Genomic DNA, 19,985 nt, shown 5'->3' with positions numbered 1-19,985 from the left:
TGTTTTTTTTTATTTTAAATATTTTATTTTTATACAATTTACATCTTTTTTCATCTTTGCACAATGTATGCGTTGTTCTTTTTTTTTTTTAATAAATTTTTATTGTTATATTCCCCATACAATTGCAGCCCCCCATTCTGACCCCAATCCCTCCCCTCCCACCCTCCGCCCCCTAAAAGTGTCTCTGGTTCATAGTTTTTTTGTTGATTTTGATTTTCACTTTCTTATAGTTATTCATTTTCCTGGTCCCTTATTTAAGTTTTCTAGATTCCTGCTATGAGTGAGACCATCCGGTATTTTTCTTTTTCTTTTTGGCTTATTTCGCTCAGCATGATCCCTTCCAGCGCCATCCATGTTGCTGCAAATTGCATGTGTTTATCTTTTTGAATGCTGAGTAATATTCCATGGTATATATGTACCACATCTTCTTGATCCAGTCATCTATTTTTGGGCATTTGGGTTGTTTCCAAAGCTTAGCTATTGTAAACAGTGCTGCTATAAACATAGGGGTGCAGGGTGTTCTTTGGAATTGATGTTTCTGTGTCCTTTGGGTAAATACCTAGGAGTGGAATTGCTGGATCATATGGAAGCTCTATGTTTAGTAGGTCCAGAAATCTCCATACAGCTTTCCACAGTGGTTGGACCAGTTTGCACTCCCACCAACAGTGCAGAAGAGTTCCTTTTTCTCCACACCTCGCCAACATTTGTTGTTGCTAGTTTTTAATATGTGCCTTCTCACTGGTGTAAGATGGTATCTCATGGTAGTTTTTGATTTGCATTTCCCTGATGACAAGTGATGTTGAACATTTTTTCATATGCCTGTTGGCCATTTGCATTTCCTCTTCAGAGAAGTTTCTTTTAAGCTCTTCTGCCCATTTTTGACTGGATTATTTTCTTTGTTGTTGTTGAGTCTCATCAGCTCTTTGCAGATTTTTGTGATCAGTCCTTTATCATTAGTGTTGGGTGCAAAAATGTTCTCCCAGTTGGTGGGGTTTCTCTTTTGTTTTGTTATTGTCTCTTTTGCTGTGCAGAAGCTCTTTAATTTGATGTAGTCCCAGCTGTTTATCTTTGCCTTCACTATCACTGCTTTGGGTGATGTGTCTGTAAAGATGTCTTTGATGTGCAAATCACGTAGTGTTTCGCCTATATTTCCTTCTATATATTTTATGGTTCAGGTCTTATGTCTAGTTCTTTAATCCATTTTGAGTTGATTTTGTGTATGGTGTGAGGTGGTGGTCAAGCTTCATTCTTTGCATGTAGCGACCCAGTTTCCCAGCACCATTTATTGAACAAACTTTCTTTGCTCCAATGCATATTCTTTGCTCCTTTGTCAAAGATTAGTTGACCATAAATCTGTGGGTTTATTTCTGGATTTTCTATTCGATTCCATTGGTCTGTATGTCTGTTCTTGTTCCAATACCATGCAGTTTTGATGATTATGGCTTTGTAGTATAGTTTGAAGTCTGGGAGTCTGATGCCTCCATTCCCTTCTTTTTTTTTTCAGGAGAGCTTTGGCTATTCGGGGTTTTTGGTGATTCCATATGAATTTCATCAATAATTTTTCTATTTCTTTGAAGAATGACATTGAATTTTTGATTGGAATAGCATTGAATCTGTATATTGCTTTTGGTAGGATGGCCATTTTAATAATGTTTATTCTTCCAATCCATGAGCAGGGGATGTCTCTCCATTTCTTTGTCTTCTTCTATTTCTTTTAACAGTGTTTTATAGTTTTCTTTGTATAGGTCCTTTACCTCTTTTGTTAGATTTATTCCCAAATATTTGATTTTTTTTGTTTCAATAACAAAAGGGATGGTCTTTTTGATTTCTTCTTCTTCAGATTTATTGTTTGTGTATAGGAAGGCTACTGACTTTTGCGTGTTGATTTTGTATCCTGCCACTTTACTGAACTGATTGATGAGTTGAATTAGCTTTTCTGTGGAGTTTTGGGGTTCTCTATGTATAATATCATATCGTCTGCAAATAGTGATAGTTTGACTTCTTCTTTTCCTATTTGGATTCCTTGGATGTCTTTCTCTTGTCTTATTGCCCTGGCTAGGACTTCCAGTATTATATTGAAAAGCAATGGTGAGAGTGGACATCCTTGTCTTGTTCCAGATCTTAATGGAATTGCTTTCAGCTTTTTCACCATTGAGAATGATACTGGCTGTTGGCTTGTCATAGATGGCCTTTATGATGTTGAGGATGTTCCTTGTATCCCCAGAATTTCAAGGGCTTTATCATGAATGGGTGTTGCACTTTGTCGAAAGCTTTCTCAGCATCTATTGATATTATCATATGGTTTTTTATATTTCTTTTTGTTGATGTGTTGGATAACGTTGATTGATTTTCGGATGTTAAACCATCCTTGTGCCCCTGGAATGAATCCAACTTGGTCGTGGTGAATTATCTTATGGATACATTGTTGGATTCTGATAGCTAAAATTTTATTGAGGATTTTTGCATCAGTGTTCATTAGGGAGATTGGCCTGTAGTTTTCCTTTTTTGTGTTGTCCTTGTTCGGTTTTGGTATTAGTGTAATGTTGGCTTCATAAAACGTGTTTGGTATTGTCCCTTCCTTCTCAATTTTTTGGAAGAGTTTGTGAAGGATAGGCACTAATTCGTCTCTGAATGTTTGGTAGAATTCATTTGTAAATCCATCAGGTCCTGGGCTTTTGTTTTGGGGAGGTTTTATTACCATTTCAATTTCGCTAATTGTAATTGGTCTGTTTAGGTGTTCTATTTCTTCTTTATCTAGCTTTGGGTGATTGTAGAGTTGTAGGAATTGGTCCATCTCCTCTAGATTGTTAAACTTGTTTCCATATAACTGTTCATAGTAGTTACTGATTATTCTTTTGATTTCTGCTGTGTCCGTTGTGATTTCTCCTCTTTCATTGATGATCCTGTTTATTTGTGCTTTCTCCCTTTTTTCCTTTGTGAGCCTGGCTAGGGGTTTGTCTATTTTTATTATTTTTTCAAAGAACCAGCTCTTGGTTTCATTGATCTTTTGGATTGTTTTAGTTTTCAATTTCATTTATTTCTGCTTTGGTTTTTATTATTTCTTTTTCTACTGTTTTTGGGTTTTTTTTGTTGTTCTTTTTCTAGATCTTTGAGCTTCGAAATTAGGTTGTTTCTTTGAGTTCTTTCTTGTTTCTTGATGTGAGCTTCTATTGCTATTATTTACTCTTATTACTGCTTTTGCTGCATCCCATACATTTAGGATATTAGTGTCCTCCTTGTCGTTCAATTCAAAAAAATTTTTAATTTCTTCTTTGATCTCCTCATTAGTCCAATGGTCTTCCAGTAGTGTGGTTTTTAATCTCCATGAGGTAGGAAAGTTCCTTGCCTTCTTTTTATGGTTTATTTCTAGTTTGATGCCTTCATGGTCAGAAAAGATGGTTGATATGATTTCAATCTTGGTGTATCTGTTGATGTTTGTCTTGTGCCCCAGTATGTGATCGATCCTGGAGAATGATCCGTGTGCGCTTGAGAAAAATGTGTACTCCGTTTTTTGGGGGTTTAGTGTTCTATAGATGTCTTGTAAGCCTAATTGCTCTAGGTCCTTATTTAGAGCTTTGGTTTCTTTACTTATTTTTTGTCTTGTTGATCTATCCATTGTTGATAGTGGTGTGTTGAAGTCTCCCACTACGTATGTGTTTTCTCTGATGTCTGTTTTCAGAGAGGACAACAGTTGTCTGATATATTTTGGTGCTCCTTCGTTTGGTGAGTATATGTGAATGAGTGTTATTTCTTCTTGAAGTATTGTCCCCTTGATCATAATGTAGTGACCATTGGGGTCTCTTTTTATCTTTTTGAGTTTGAAATCTGTTTTATCTGATATAAGTATAGCTGTTCCTGCTTTTCTTTTTGGTCCATTTGCTTGTAGGATTGTTTTCCATCCTTTAACTTTGAGCCTATTTTTATCTTTTGTAGCTAAATGTGTTTCCTGGAGACAGCAAAAGGTTGGGTTTTGTTTCTTAATCCAGGCTGCCACTCTGTGTCTTTTTATTGAAGAGTTTAGTCCATTTACATTTAGAGTTAATATTGATATGTTAACATCTGTATTTGCCATTGTGTTTGTCTTCCTTTGATTTTATTTATTTATTCTTTAATAACTTTTTTTTTTTTTTGGCCTTCTTTCATTGTTATTCGTCCCTCTGAGGTTCTGGCTTTAGGACTCCTTGTAGTATTTTTTGGAGTGGGGGTTTAGTTGCAATGAAATTCCGGAGAGTTTCTGTTTGTCTGGGAAGGTCCATATTCTTTCTTCAAAGAGGAAGGAGAGCTTTGCGGGAATTAGAGTATTCTTGGTTGGCATCTGTTTTCTTGGAGTCTGTTGACTATGTCCCTCCACTCTCTCCTTGCCCGTAGTGTTTCTTCAGAGAAGTCTGATGTCAGCCTGATTGGTTTTCCTTTGAATGTTATCTGTTTCTTCCCTCTTGCCAGCTTCATTATTTTTTCCTTGTCCTGGATTCTTGGGAGCTTTACTATTATGTGTCTTGCTGTATTTTTTCTTTCGTCGTGGAAGTTTGGTGTTCTTCTTGCTTCTTGTATATCAATTTTCAGCTCCTTCTTCACATTTGGGAAGTTCTCTTCAGTTATCTCTTTGAATATTTTCTCTGTTCCTACATCTCTCTCCTCTCCTTCTGGTATTCCTATAACTCTTATATTTCCTTTCCTCATGGAGTCAGATAGTTCCCGAAGTCTTTCTTCGTTCTTTTTCCTTCGTACTTCTCTTTCCTTTTCTGTTTTGGTTCTTTTTATTTCTGTGTCTTCAAGATTACTTATTCGTTCTTCCATTTCATCTATTCTGCTTTCATTGCTTTTCCCAGAATTCTTTAGTTCTTCCATTAATTCTTTGATCTCCTGCATTTCTTTTACTTCCCTCTTTAGGGACTCAATTTCTTTCTTCTGACCATTGTTTTCCCTCTCTAGGGACTCAATTGCATTCTTCTGATCGTTGATTATTTTTCCCTTATCATTGTTTTCCTTTATGACTTCTGTCAGTTTTTTAATCACGGCAATTTTAAATTCTCTTTCTGGAAGGCTCAGAAATTCTTCCAAGTTATTGTCTTTGCAATCTGGGGGCTGGCTTTCTTTTTGTGGTGTGCTTTTTCTCTGGAGAGTTGCTAGGTTGCGTGTGGTTCTTCTCCTCCCTACTGTCTGTTTTCTAATTTGCCGTATGTGTTGGGACACTGTGTTGTTGGGACTGGCCGGCATCTTGGGTGGGCTTCTCTGTTCCCCTCTGGTTCTTCCAGGAGTCATCTGTCAGTTTCAAGCAGCCTTTAATGGAGAAAGGTCCCTGTTCTAAAATGCCGATGTTGGGACACACTCCCCTGTGCACCTGGTCTGCCCCGGCGGTGGGTTCCTGCTCCCCTCTGGGCTTGGACTGCAGGCCAGAGTGGGTCTGGCGTGGGCGAACTTCCCCCGCTCACCTCTGGCTCCTGAGGAAGACTTCTGCAGGTAGTCTTTACTGAAGAAATGTCCCTGTTCTAAAATGGTGATGTGGGACACACTCCCTGCGCGTCTGGTCTCAGGCACACTCTTCTGCGCGCCTGGTCTGCCCTGGCTGTGGATGCTCGCTCTCCCTGTGGGCTCAGACTACTTGTTCGGAAGGAGCCAGGTGTGGGCTAACTCCCCAGCTGGCCACTAGCTCCTTCAGTAGCCTGTGCTGGGGTCAAGTCGCTAGGTGGCGCCAGAGATCTCTCCTGGAGCCCTTGGGGAGCTGATTTTCCACCCCGTGGGACAGGGAGCAGAGCGGGGATGGTAGGGTACACCTCAACGGCTTTGGGGTGCTGTGTCTGTCTTGTGCCCCACCGTCGTGGGGAACCCACGCCCCTAATTTCGTGCCCCGGGTCTCAGTTCCAAAGCCCTCAGTTCCAGGACCCGGGCTGTAGCCCAGATCAGTGGCGCGGGAATGGCGCCTTTTGAATCCCGCTCCCCTGCCTGGGCGCCTTGTTCCTGCTCACTCAGGGAGGGCCTCCGCTGTCTCCCCGCAAGCCTAGGTCGCAGGCGCGGGGACCTGGGCAGCTGCGATCCGGTCTGGATCCGCGCCACTTTCCGCGCAAGCTTACCGGGCGGCCGGGGCTGTGTGCTGGGGCTGGTCTCCTCCTGGGGGGCGGGGCTCTCTTTAATGGCGCCTGGAGCTCACCTCCGCGGCGAATCCTGCAGGGTTCGCCTCAGCTCCCGTTCACGGGGTGTGGTGGCTGCAATAGTTCCTTTCCACTCACAGTCCCGCTTGCTGTGTCCGTTTTTCTTGTTGGCCGTTTTAGTTTGTTGTTTCCTCCTCTCTGCTGGTCGGAGAGTGCCGCCTCTGTGGGCGGGGGAGGGGAGCAGGGTTCTGCGCTTCCCTCCCTTCTCGTCCTCTTTTATGGCCACTTTCTTCTTCGGGCAGTTTGCTGGAGTCGTCCGTTTATCTTCCGTGTCCCAGTTCTCACTGGGACCTGCCGCTTTTCCTCCCTATTCACTTTTTTTAATGGGAGATCTTACTCGCAGCGTCTCCTCGCCGCCATGTTGCTCCGCCTCTTCTGCAAGTTACTATTTTAGCTAGAAGAATTATCTTAGGCTTAGAGCATAAATCTCTGAAACTAACACAGCAGATAATATGAATTTTCTTTTTTTTGGCAAAAGGCCCACACTATATGATTTGTTGTTGCTTTTCCTTAAAAAAGTTTCTCCTTGATTTAGTTTCAAACTTTTATACTTTATTGACATAGTGTCAACTGCATCTCAAACCTCACTACTTAGATTGGAATTTCCAAAAATCATTTGCAGATGAAAATGACAACACCAATGATTAAAACATTCAAGTGACTCTTTGGCCACCTGTCTCCAAGAGGATGTTTAGTGAAATTTTTGAGTACACATATTGGAGGGGGGTGGGGTATCTCTAATGTGTATTTTGTCATCTCTTCATTTCCATTAATGTAGCCCCAAAAATCATATTCCCTAGAAAATAACTAAGAGGAAAAAAAAATTCATGGAACCAGAAATCTAACAATTAAATATGCATTACTATCTTGCTAGGTATTTGTATCAAATAATATATATAATATATCTTAATATTTAATATCTAATATATATATTAAAGATATATATGTGTGCTGAAGCTATAGTAGGCACCATGAAGGTATGAGAATACTCTTGCCTTCATGATATATTACAGCATAGTGTATATATATATATATATCCAAATATATATATATATATAGCATATATATATTTCCTACTGTGTTATTTTTTATATATATATATATATATATATATTTCCTACTGTGCTATAATATATCATGAAGGTAAGAGTATTCTCACTCCTTCATGGTGCCTACTACAGTTTCAGCACAGACCAGCAGAAGCCATCCAGAAAAAACACAAAGGAAAGTATAATCTTAACAAACCAACCACTTGGAATTTATTTTTATACCCACTGTAGTTGGTAAAATTAACTGTTCACTTTACTCAAGTTAGGGAAAGACTACATCACTAAACAATAAAGAAAAACTATAGAAATGCTTTCGCAAACAAAATCTTGTGTGAACCTAATACCAAAGCCATAGAAATGGCAATGTTCTGGTGAAAACAGTTCCTTCACCTCCACCCTGCTCTGACCCCATGATAGTCCAAGCCACCACCACTGAACCTCTCAGATATTACAAAGTGCAGTTTTAGAATCAACTAGACCATCACACTTGAGCCTATAATCTCAGTTTCCCAGAACAATATCCCCATTTCAATAGGGGAGAATTGTGAAAACAAAATATTAACAATAATGGCTTCTAATCTTTTATTCAATTGCCTAATAAACTAATATATTGCAGAGTCAAGATTCAATGCTAGATGGTTATTACCAATGCAGTTCCCAATGAATCTGGGAAACAAGATGCTAGGGAAATTTCAAGCCATTCATATTAGTAGGAATATAAAAACAGAACAGATGTTTTTCTCATCAAAAAATATTAATCTAAGATATTCCCTTTCAAGTGTAATGCAACAAAATTCAGATCAGGAAGTTAGTTTTGTGATCCACATAATTATTCTGAATTGGGGCTTACAATTACTTAGAAATCAGAAGAAGAAAGGCAAATGGAAATCAGGACGAGTTAGGACCCCAGTCAACAGGAAGTTTAAAGCAGTGTACCCACTAAGAAACAGGCTAAAGTTCAGATTCACAGAAATGGGAAATAGAGGCTTCTTTGGCACAAACCTCTGATAGCTTTGAGTAACCTACAAAAGTTTTCTCACTGAAGATTTAATATAAGTAAAAACAATTAGCACTTTTTTCTGCCCACAAATAATCAGCTTTTTTTTTTTTTCTTATAGTAAAGCCCACAACCCTACCCTTTGGAAATTTGAAATAATTCACCCTGAGATCAGCCACTGAGCTTTCTACATGACAACAACACAAGTTAAAGAACAGAAAGGTAAGCAACCAAAAAGAACAAAAATTGGGCTAAGGATATGATTAGGCAATGCACCAGAGAGGTAACCAAAGAAAGGTAAATGCACTCAGAATCACTAGTAATAAGGGAAAGATTTAAACAAAATATTTCACATTAGGCCAAAGAGACTTGGAAAACTTAAAAGTTGAATAATTTCAAGAATTAGGCAGGATGTGGATATGGGTTTTGTGGCCAGACCATCAGGAATAATGAAATTGCCTGCACCTGAGAAGATGAATATACCTACAGCAGGTTTGTGAAAGAAAATCTAGAATTTCATTTTAACATATTGGTCTGGAGGCAACTATTAGATATCCAAGTAGATAAACGTCAACTAAAGATAGTTATAAAGTCTGAGATTTGGGTGAGAGATTTAGGCAGGAAACATAAATTTGACTATTATGAATATAAGGATGGTATTTAGGTTCATGAGCATGGATGAGATTACCAAAGAAGGAAGTATAGATAGGAAAGAATAAGATCAAAGACTTAACTCTTCACCATTAATATTAATGATAAAATAAGAATCCAGCAAAAAAGGACTGAGTAAGATTAGAGACTATGAAAGAAGGTAGTTTCTTGCAGACATGGAAGTGTGACTGGTCATGTCAAACATTATTAAAGTTCAAGTATAAAGACTAAAATTTAGTCATTGGAAAAAGAGACAGAGAGGTTGATATCAAAAACTCAGTGGAGGGGACCTAGGTGATTTAGGGAATAGGGGTAAGTATAAGACATTTCACTAGATAATCCTCGGTATTGTACTTTGAGAATCGTTGTGAATGTGCTATGTGGTCAGATTAAAAAACAAGCAAACAAGCAAATTATCCTAGTCCATTCAGTTTGCCATAACAAAATACCACAGACTGGATGATTTGTGAACAGCAGAAATTTATTTCCCACAGTTTTGAAGGCTGAAAATTCAAGGTTAGAGTGTCCTTACCAGACCAATTAAGTGAGGACACTCTCCCAGGTGACACACTTCTTGTGTCCTCATGCAGAGGAAAGAAGTAGACAATGGTAGTTGAGTCTCTTTTGTATGAGTACTCACCCCACTGATGGGGACACTTCTCTCATCACAAAAGTACCTCCTAAAGACCCAGCCTCCTAATACCATCATATTTGGTGGTTAGGATTTAATATGTTTCAATTTATTAATTAAGGGAGACACAGACATTCAGACCATAGCAAAAACAGAATGTGGTTTTGTAAATCAGAGTTTTAACAACAGATAGAGGTGCAACTGAAGGAAGAATTATAAAACATACAAATATACAAAAATGCAACATTGCATTATAGATTGTGATATGAAAGAGAGGCTAAAGGTGATGGACACTAAGTGAAAAAGTATGTCGTACATTTAATCAGTTTCCAAACAGCATAAAAACCATAAGGAAACAATATTTTAAAATATGCTGGTTTTTAATATATCAGAACTAATTGATAATATGCATCTATACTTCCAGGGATCCAAGGTACTCTAAGCAAGAAAAATTTTTAAAAATCCATGTCAGACATAGTATAATAAAGTCGAAAAACAACAACTATAAAGAGATGATTAAAGCAACCAGAAAAGATGGATTAAGGAATGAAGACAGTGAAATAACATTCTCAAGATGTAAGATAAAATAATTGTTAGTGTAAACATTTTTAAGCAGCAAAACTACATTTATGAGCAAGGGTGAAATGAAGTCATGTATGAATACAAACTGAGAGCTGACCACCAAAAATCATCCCTTAAAGCAACTCACAATGGATTATTTCACCAAAATACCTCGAGCATTGAAGAAAAAGGAGAAAAGAAGAAAAGCAAGTGAGGTTCTCCAGTTTTTCCCTGCTTTGAGGTCATTATGTTTATCTTCCAAGAATGTGGTTCTAAGTCTGAAATCAGAGAGGGAAGTAAGGCTCTTTTCCTTGGCCTTAAGCGACTCACAATAGTTGACAGGTCAGCTCCTGAGCCGTCAAGCTAAAAGTGGTTTGTGTGTTTAGTTGTTAACAAAATGTTCTGAGACAACTCTTAGTAAGTCACGCCAGGCTTTTCCTGTGACTACTTTTTGCTATTTTCCTGTTACAATAATTCATTTGACTTCTTGTGTTCTCATCTGGCTCAAAACTTGTCCTGATTCTCTGTTCCAAACCAGGGATTTATTTGAGGAGTCACTGTTGAAGTCACTAAAATTAGACTCAAGCTTAGGCTAAATCTATTTTTCTTAAAAGAAAGTGTTAAATAGCTTTTATCTATAGAATTTCTCAGCTCAGTAGGCCTATGATACAAGTAACCCAAAAACAACCCTAGTTATTCCCCTCTTGGTTCAAACACTAGCTCGGTAATTCTCTACCTTTGAAGAATCTTATCGCTCGCATGTCAAATTCTGCCTGGAGTCTGTGATAAAAGAAGTTTTTTACTTATAAGTTTGTTGTTTGTCCAATTGTTTTAGTGTATGGAAAGAGAGATTCAATGGGACAGTTAATAACCATTAACTTCATCTGATAAATGGATAGATAAAGCAATAGCTTACGAATACCTAAAAAGATAGTGCACTGAAAAGTAACATGGAGAGAAAACTAAATGAAAAGTGAGAGGTTAACAAGCATAAAGGAGAGAAACAGAAGATTCCATCCACTCTGCAGGAGAAAATATCAGCTATAGAGAAGGGATTTTCTTCTAAAAGTAATAATATCTGAGACTTTCCTAATACTGAAGTAAAATAAGATACGTCCAGCTCGTGCTGAGCTGGCTTCACATGCACTTATATTCTGGCACTTCTGACACCATATGATGAATATCACTTTTCTTCTCTGTCTGTCCACTCAGTCCAGCCAGTTAAGAGTATAAAATTATCATATTCACTTTTGCATACTAACACCTAGGCAGAGCTTAATAAACATAGAAGATAAGAAACAGAAGGTGCCAATTAAGAAAGGACTTCCTGTACATTTGTTGGATGAAGGGGGCATGCACTGTGAGGTGTCATCATTTTTCTTGCACAAGTTTGTATGAGTCTCCCTCCCACAGGATGCTGCAGCTGGGGTTAGAGTGGGACGAGCACTCCAATCTAAAGGGAAGAATTTGTCCATGAGTTACAACTAAGACAATTTATCTTAATACGGGCTTCTGGTTGGTATAAAATAGAATGCTGACTTCGACCTAAACCACATGGGACAATAATGTACAAGATAGATGAGAGATAACAGTTGAGAAAAATGACAAATTAGCTACAAAGAATGATGAGTCATTGGACCTTAGAATGGAATACTAGCCAAAAGAGAAACCTGGAAGTAGGAGAAATCAACAAAACTTAAGATTTCCTGAAAATGTCTAATCTGTCTGCTATTCCACCAAATATCTTAAGTTGTGATGCAAACTGATAACTCTTGGCATTCACAGAGCTTTTTCTTTTCACTCTTTATTCAGTATCGGGTAATTCATCCTGACAGCTCTACTCTGAGGGATGTTGGTTATGAGCCAGAAGGAAGTATTTCCACATGCTTATTACGTACATTTTGTATATAACCATTTCTAAACCCTACAATTTCTCATCATCTGCAACTCAAATTCTCATGGCAGATTATGGGCTAAGTACCATCTTCAGTTTATCCTTCTGTGTTCCCTTCAGGATTATGTCTCCTGTCAAAGTTAGTGGTCTGGTCATTCAAAGGTATCCCAGGATTCTAGACTGAAAAGCAACTCACAATGGATTATTTCAACAAAATACCTCAAGCATTGTCAATGTAAGAAAAAGCAGAAACCAGAAATGCAAGTGATGAACCCTCTGTGTTCCTTGTGTCAGAGGCACAGGCATTCATGTTTGTCTACTGATGCTACAGCAAGTCCCTGCCATCTAATACATTCCCCACAGAATAAGAGACATAAAGCAGTCACAGCCAGAGTAATTAGGCAAGAAAAAGAAATAAAAAGCATATAAATCAGAAAGGGAAAGGGAAAACTGTCAGCACTTGCAAATGACATAATAGCATATATAGAAAACCCCAAAGATTCTACCAAAAAACTCTTAGATTAACAAAGTTCATTAAAATTGTAGCATAAAAAGAGGTGGAAAATAATCTCTTCTGTTTTTATATACTGATAAAAAACTATCAGAAAGAGAAATTACAAAACCAATCCCATTTGCAATTGTATCAAAAAGGATAGAACACATACCCAGGAATAAGTTTTACTAAAAAAGTGAAACACCTATGCATTGAATACTATAAGGCACTGGGAAGAGTACTGAAGAAGATATGGAAAGATATTCCATGTTCATTATAAATATTAATATTTTTAAAAATATCCATACTACCCAAAGCTTTCTACAAATTCAGTGCATTCCCTATCAAAATTCCAATGGTAATTTTCACAGAAATAGAAAAGAAAATCCTAAAATTTGTATGAAACCACAAAAAACCCCAAGTAGCCAAGTGATCTTGAGAAAGAAGAACAAAACTATAGGCATCATGTACCTCATATTAAACTATACTACACAGATATAGTAGTAAAACTTGGTATTTACATAAACAAAGAACAGGTCAATCAACATAACAGAATTAGAGAGCCTAGTAATAAATAAACCCATACATACATTGTCAATTAATCTATGTCAAAGGACCCGAGACTATACAAAGGGAAAAGGATCGTCACTCAATAAATGGTATTGGGAAAACTGGACGGTCATATACAGAAGAATGAAACTGGACCTCGTGATCACACACAATACACAGAATTAACTCAAAAAAGATTAAATACTTGATTATAAGACCTAAAGCCACAAAACCCCTAGAAGAATCATAGAGGGTAAGCTCTGTGACATTGATCTTGATGTCAATTTTTTTTACACTCACTTTTTAAGGTCATGGTGTTAATTTTGTTGCAAAGGAAATAAAAAAATAAGCAAGTGGGGCTACAACAAACAAAAATGTTTCTCCATAGCAAAGGAAATCATCAACAAAATGAAAGGCAACTTACCGAATCAGAGGGAAAAATGCACATCACACATCTAGGAAGGAGTTAATTTACAAACTATATAAAGAACTCATACAACTCAATAACAACAACAACAAGCAATATGATTAATTAATATGAAAAGGGAATACATACTGAGGGCCAAATAATGTTTGAAAAGATGTTTCACATAGTTAATCATCAGGGAAATGCAAACCAAAACCACAATGAGGTATTACTTCATGCTTGCTAGAACATTATTAAAAAGATAAGAAATAGCAAATATTGGTGAAGATAGAGATAAAAGGAAAAATTTGTGCACTATTGTAAAATTGTAAATTGGCACAGCCACTATGTAAAGCAGCATGAAGTTTCCTCAAAATATTAAAAATATAACTACTGCTGGATATTCATCCAAAGGAACCAAAAACATTAACTTAAAAAAATAATTGTGCCCCTGTGTTCATTGCAGCATTATTTACACTAGTCAGGACATGAAACAATCTAAGTGCCTACTGATGGATGAAAAGGTAAATAAAATATTATATATATGAATCATATTTGCACACATATATTCATATATACATATATGTATATATGGCATATGTGTGGAATATTATTCAGTCATAAAAAAGGAAATCTTGTATTGTAACAACACAGATGGGCCTCCTTGAGGGCATTATGTTAAGCAAAATAAGTTAGACAGATGAAAACAAATACCAATGATCTCACTTACATGTGGAATTTATAAAAGGCAGAAAAAAAGACTAATTTCATGGCCTACAGCATGGCAACCATAGCTAATAATACTGTATTGCATATCTGAAAGTTGCCAAGAAAAAAATTTGGAACTATGCATGGAGACAAACATTAGCTACTTTATAAATGTCAGGGCTATACCTTCACCTGTGTGTTTGAAAACCTGAGCTGACTCCCATCAAAGCCCTAGTGTCCTTCCCACTATCAGGCTGACCCTTCTATTCTTTCCTCTCACCCACTTCCCCTCCCACTCTGATAACCACTATATTTTTCACAGTTGAGAGCAAATTTGTATTGCATTAAAGCACTGAAATACAGTGAATTTGTTGTTGTGGCAGTTATCTTATCTCAGGCTTTTATACCTGCTGTTTGTTCTTCTCCAAAACATCCATCGATTCAATCCCTCTCTTCATTCAGGTCTCTATTCAAAGGTCACATCCTCAGCGTTGCCTCCTCCCACCTTCCTCTTTCCCTAATCCCCTGTGCTGTGTTATTTTTCTTCATAACACTAATCACAATTTGATAATATATTATTTGTAGGATTATTTTTTGTGTTGCCTCCTCTACAAAACTGATTTGTTCAAATATGTCCCCATGCTTAGAAGAGCCTAGAATAAACTAGAAGCTTCACCAGTATTATTAAAGAAATTAATGAATCATTAACAATAGAAGTAAAATAGGTTCAACTATTGTGTCCATTCTAGTCAAGGAACCTGAGTTACCAACAGAGGTATCCCAAAGTTCTAAGCAGCAAAGTAAGATTGGTGAACTCATTGGTAAAGTCCTAATTAATTAGAGGACCAAGTATTGAAGAAATGTAGAGATCACAAATAGGTAGGTTAGCATTTTTTAATAACCTTTAAAATTCAAGATGTGAAAATTGTTAACCATAATTTACCCTATATTTTCATATCTTCTAAACAATTATGTTCCCCTAATATAAGGAAACTGCTCAAGGCAAGCTCACCATCATTTCAGAAGCCTCCAGCAACACTCACCCTTTCAAGGTTTATTACACCACCATTGTGAATCTTCCTATCTTCTTTCCTCTGCCCTAAATTCATCCGATTCTCATTCCTCCCTCACAAAAGTTTTCCCAAAAACCAATTAAGAAACATATACTAACAAGTGAGCTAAAATCCTAAACCTCATGGACTTCCTGAATGCTGGTTTAAAATGGAAACTCCTTTTATTGTCCACAAGAAAAAGTGGACCACGTCCTCATATACAACATACTGAGTTCTTGTAACGACAGTGATTTCTCTTAAGTACCAGTGCTGGACTCAAGTTTGGGGAAAAATCCTAAAATTAGCAAATATTCATTCATGGATCCTTTTGAACCCTTCCTTTGCTGACGAAATATCAAGAAATTAAAAACGCGCTCCCTCCAGCCTACCTTCCAAGATAGCTTCAAATGTGCTTAACCAGCATTCCCCCAAATTCCTTCTCCAAAAGACTAGTTGTGTGAGCTGGTCCATGCTAGCCTTATGCTCTGATATGTGGGGAAAATACGCATCTTCTGTATCGACCTCATGGGTTCATGTTGTGTATATGTGTAACAAAGGCTTGCAGAAACACTGGGGCATTTAACTTAAGTTATAATATCCCAAAATTATTTTACTAACAAACTCTTTTTCTTTCTCTTAGTGCCTATTAACTCCTCACTGAATTGGTGTTCCTCGGAAGCTGCTTTGAAAATGTTGCTCAGATAACTTCAAAATCCCTGCTCCACACAGGTTCCCACCATTTCCACTGGAGCCAAACAATATTTCCTAAAAATCAATGTATAAATATAAAAATAATTTACACCATTACATACTCCTCAAATCTGCTGTGCATCTCTGAGTTGCCTGTAGTTCTGAGCTGGGCTGGTCCTGGGCTGGTCCCTGAAGCTCTGCCTCCCCTGCCCTTCTCCCTGGTACTGCTTCATTTGGCAGGTGGGCCCGCCCTCTTTATACAGAGTCACAAATGACCCTGACCTGAACAGAGGCAGCCATTGGAATTCTTGAAGTCTTGTCTCATGCTACAACCTTTCTCCCAGGCATCCTGCTCCAGGTTCTATACATCACTTGCCATTTAAAAACTGTCCATGAAATGTGATTAATTTTGATGATGGGAAGAATCAGGGAGCCAAAAAGTCAGGAGGACAATCACTTGAACTCTCCAGCAATTCCAATTACCTCTGTAAAGGAAGGAGGAAGGAGATTTAGAGAATCCAAAGAAGCCATCAGCTGGGCCTCCCTGATGGCGCAAAGGGTGAAGATGCAACCTATGAAGCTGTCCATAGCCACTGCAGCACGAGTTCGAGCCTAGGCCAGGGAGCTACCCACATGGCACAGCAGACCTCTCCTGTCTCACCCGCTGCTCCCCTCAGCAGTGTATTTCAGTAGATCTGTCTGTTCTGTTCCTCACTCTGTCTCTGGTGGGACCTCTCACCCCCCACACCTCTGGCCTGTACCCCAGTTCTTGTGTGCATAAATAAATAAATCTTTAAAACAAAAAAGAAGCAGGCACCAGCTGGCACCCCTAGAACTACACTGGATAAAGTACTTGTGGCCTCCGGACCCTCAGTGGCATCAAATGACCTCAGAGCCTCGTGCACTCCACCACGTGCACCAATGGATCTCATAAGAGCAGTTGACAATGGGACAGGCAACTTCTCCTCAGCATCAAGGCAAGTATCCACTGAATGATCTTCACAAGAAGTTCCTAGGAGCTTCTAGATGTAGTAAAGGCCTTTTTTGTTAAATATAAGATCAAGCAATGGGATCTCTGCCCAATGCAGATTATGGCATCAGGCTTTTGAGAAATCAGTGAGTTGATTGACAAGGAGGTAGGAGATAAACTCAAATCTACCTCTCCAATTAAGAAAGGAGATGATGTCATACAAGTTTGCGGGACAAGGGTTTAGAACAAAGGAGTTGAATTTTATTGGCTGAAGAGAAGACTGTGGACTTGGCAGGACTTCATTGGCTAGTTTGGGGCAGTTCATACATGAAAAAGTATAAAGAGACTCTTGTTCAGCCAACTAGACTTTTAAGTTTCTGTTGGTGGCCGCTCACCCCCAGAGAGCCCCTCTCCTCTGCATTTGTGTCCAACTGGAAGCTCAGCTCAAGGTGAATCAATAGGTCTGCAGACTCCACAGTGCTTGTAAAAGCAAGTCTCAGAGAAAAGCTTAGATAAGTTGCTTTTTCTCTCATGCGTGCTTTAGCATCTGAAAGCAAATTGACCATCTAGCCTCTGTTTCAGAATTACAAAATAGAACAGGAAGAGGACTGCTTACACTAAGTGAGCAGCCCCAGACTCTGATCTCCCCGGGGGGCAACTTGAATAGCATGAACACAAACCTCTAAGTTTTAAACCTGGAAATCATCAGTACAGTTCTAAGGGCATGAGAGAAGGAAGCGACAGAATCCCAGAAACAGGTCTTATTTTGCTGCTAGGTCTACTTCCAATCATTTTTGAGGGTCAATGTTCACTCTCAACCCCTTTACGGGTTTGTAATTTAGCTGCCTTCAAAAAGGCTGAGTCAACGAGGTGGTGCTTCCTACTCTTCAGATGACACTCAGAGGCCAAAGCTAACAACACAGGCTGGAAGCTAGCTAGACAGTGGGTGTCATCAGGTCATGGTGCTTGGAATCTTCAGAAGGTTCCCCATGGATAACAAAATAGTACTCAAGAAGGTAATGCAAGAGGAGAAATGCAAGAGGAGAAATTTCAGGACGAGAAATGCAAGACCCCAGTGAAGAAACAAAAAGGTAGATTAAGTAATAATCATTATAACAACAACAGCACATTACAATAATAATGTTTCTTGCACAGAGAAAAAAAGACAAACTGGTTCACACAAGTTGCACATCTATGAAAATGCTTAACAATTCAAAGAAAACATGAGAAAGAGCCATTACATAACTTGGTTCTTTCCTTATTGAGCCTCGCCCTCTAACCAAAGTGGGGAAGGGAGTAAGCCACAAACTGTGTTTTAGCTTGTGTCTTACCACTTATACCTGGCCCCCTCACTTAAAAAGTACAAAGAATAGGCCTCCCTGGTGGTGCAAGGGGTTAAACACTGCACTGTGAAGCAATCCGCAGCCTCTGCAGCACAAGTTCCATCCCCAGCCAGCCAGGGAGCAACCTACATGGCACAGCAGACCTCTCCTGTCTTGCCTGCTGCTCCCCTCAGCAGTGTATTTCAGTCAGTCTGCCTGTTCTTTTCCTCACTCTGTCTCTGGTGAATCTAGCCCCCCATATCTCTGGCCTGTATCCCAGCTCTTGTATGCATAAATAAATAAATCTTCTTTAAAAATTGTTAAAAAAATAAATAAAAAGTACAAAGAATTTTAATGGGCCAATGGCATTTGCACTCTCTTAATAAAAATGACTAGAAATAATTTTATTCCCTTCGTTTTAACCTAAAGTTCAATGAATTTTCCACCACTTAGTCCTGTCCACAGCTTGCACAGAAAATACTTCTTTTGGAAATTATCCTTGTGTACAGAAAGTTCAATCATGCATTATTTCATACTAGAGATACAGACTTCTCAAGGTCAGCTTATGTCCTATGTATTGTACCTGCTTCTGCGGCTCTCCCTCTGCTCTCCTTCCCTGCCTCGAGAGTCCTTTGTCCAAGACAAGAAAGATAAAAGATGGAAAAATCCAGAAGGGAGGAGTTTCAACCAAGTTTAAAATGCCAATCTCAGCCCATTAGAAATTAATTAAAAGGAGAGTAAATAGCTGCTTTTCAAATCTTACTGAATCTTACTCAAAATTTAATGGAGATTTTGTTTGTTAGCTCTTTAAACATCACTGTGCATAATCCTTTGAATTATGTAAAAATATACTCATAATATATTTGTGGCTGCCGTGTTATGGTGGTCAGCTCGGAGCCGTGGCGGGACAGGATTGGGAATGAGTCACTGAGGGTACCAGCACTGTGTCCTCCTGGGGACAAGGAAAAGCTCCTTTGGAACTTAGAGTTTTCAACTTCCTCTGCTCATCTAGAGTTCCTAAAAGCTAGGAAGAATTTACTCAAAGGGAAACCTAGGAAAAAGCAGCTCTTCAACTGAAAAATACTCTCTTTGCCTCCCTTGTGAATTATTTTGTTGAAAAAGAAAATTGTCATTATGTCACTAAGATAATGAAGGGAGAGGTGGGTGTGACACGTGATTCAGAACCAAAGTCTGTAGAGCTGAAAAAAATGACAGTGGAGAGTGGGCTCCTTAGGAAGAATTTCCTCCACTGGACCAACTTTTCTGGGTACTAGGTTGTTTAAAGGAACCAGGCTATGATACATTTAAAGAAGATTTACATCATCTGGTAGGAGACAAAGGAAATTGTTTCCAGGTGAACAAGAAGAGTCCCTGATTTTTTTTTTAAGTCAAGAGTTGGTAGAGAGTTTCAAATAATTATTTAATTTGTAAATACTGTACAAATTTTAATATTTTAAATTGCATACACAGCCAAATAAAACTTGCATTAATAACTGGTTATATATATATAATATGTAATATATATAATATATATATTTGTGAAGTAGCAATTGAAGTTTTCACCTGACCAGCAAAATGTGGGCCTTTTTCCACCTCCCCCAGAGCAAACACAAATACTGATATTGACCTGCTGTCAAAAGGTAATTCCTGTACAAAATTAGTCTGCAAATCATCTTGCACCTAACTAGATGTCTTTGAGTACAAACATGAGGATGATTTATCTTTTCAAAACAGAATGTAACTGGCAAAAAATGTTGTATTGCTTTAATTTTGCCTTTGGATTTCAAAAAAAAAAAAAAAAAAGGCAGCTCAGCTATTACTGAATGAACTACTTCAACAATGAGTCTGGCTTGACCAGGAGGG

The sequence above is a fragment of the Talpa occidentalis genome, unplaced genomic scaffold (genome assembly GCF_014898055.3).
Source record: "Talpa occidentalis isolate TD23 unplaced genomic scaffold, MPIMG_talOcc4v2.1 talOcc4.8, whole genome shotgun sequence".
Classification (NCBI taxonomy): Eukaryota; Metazoa; Chordata; class Mammalia; order Eulipotyphla; family Talpidae; genus Talpa; species Talpa occidentalis.
The sequence above is the reverse complement of the archived record's forward strand: the minus strand, read 5'-3'. Positions refer to the sequence as shown.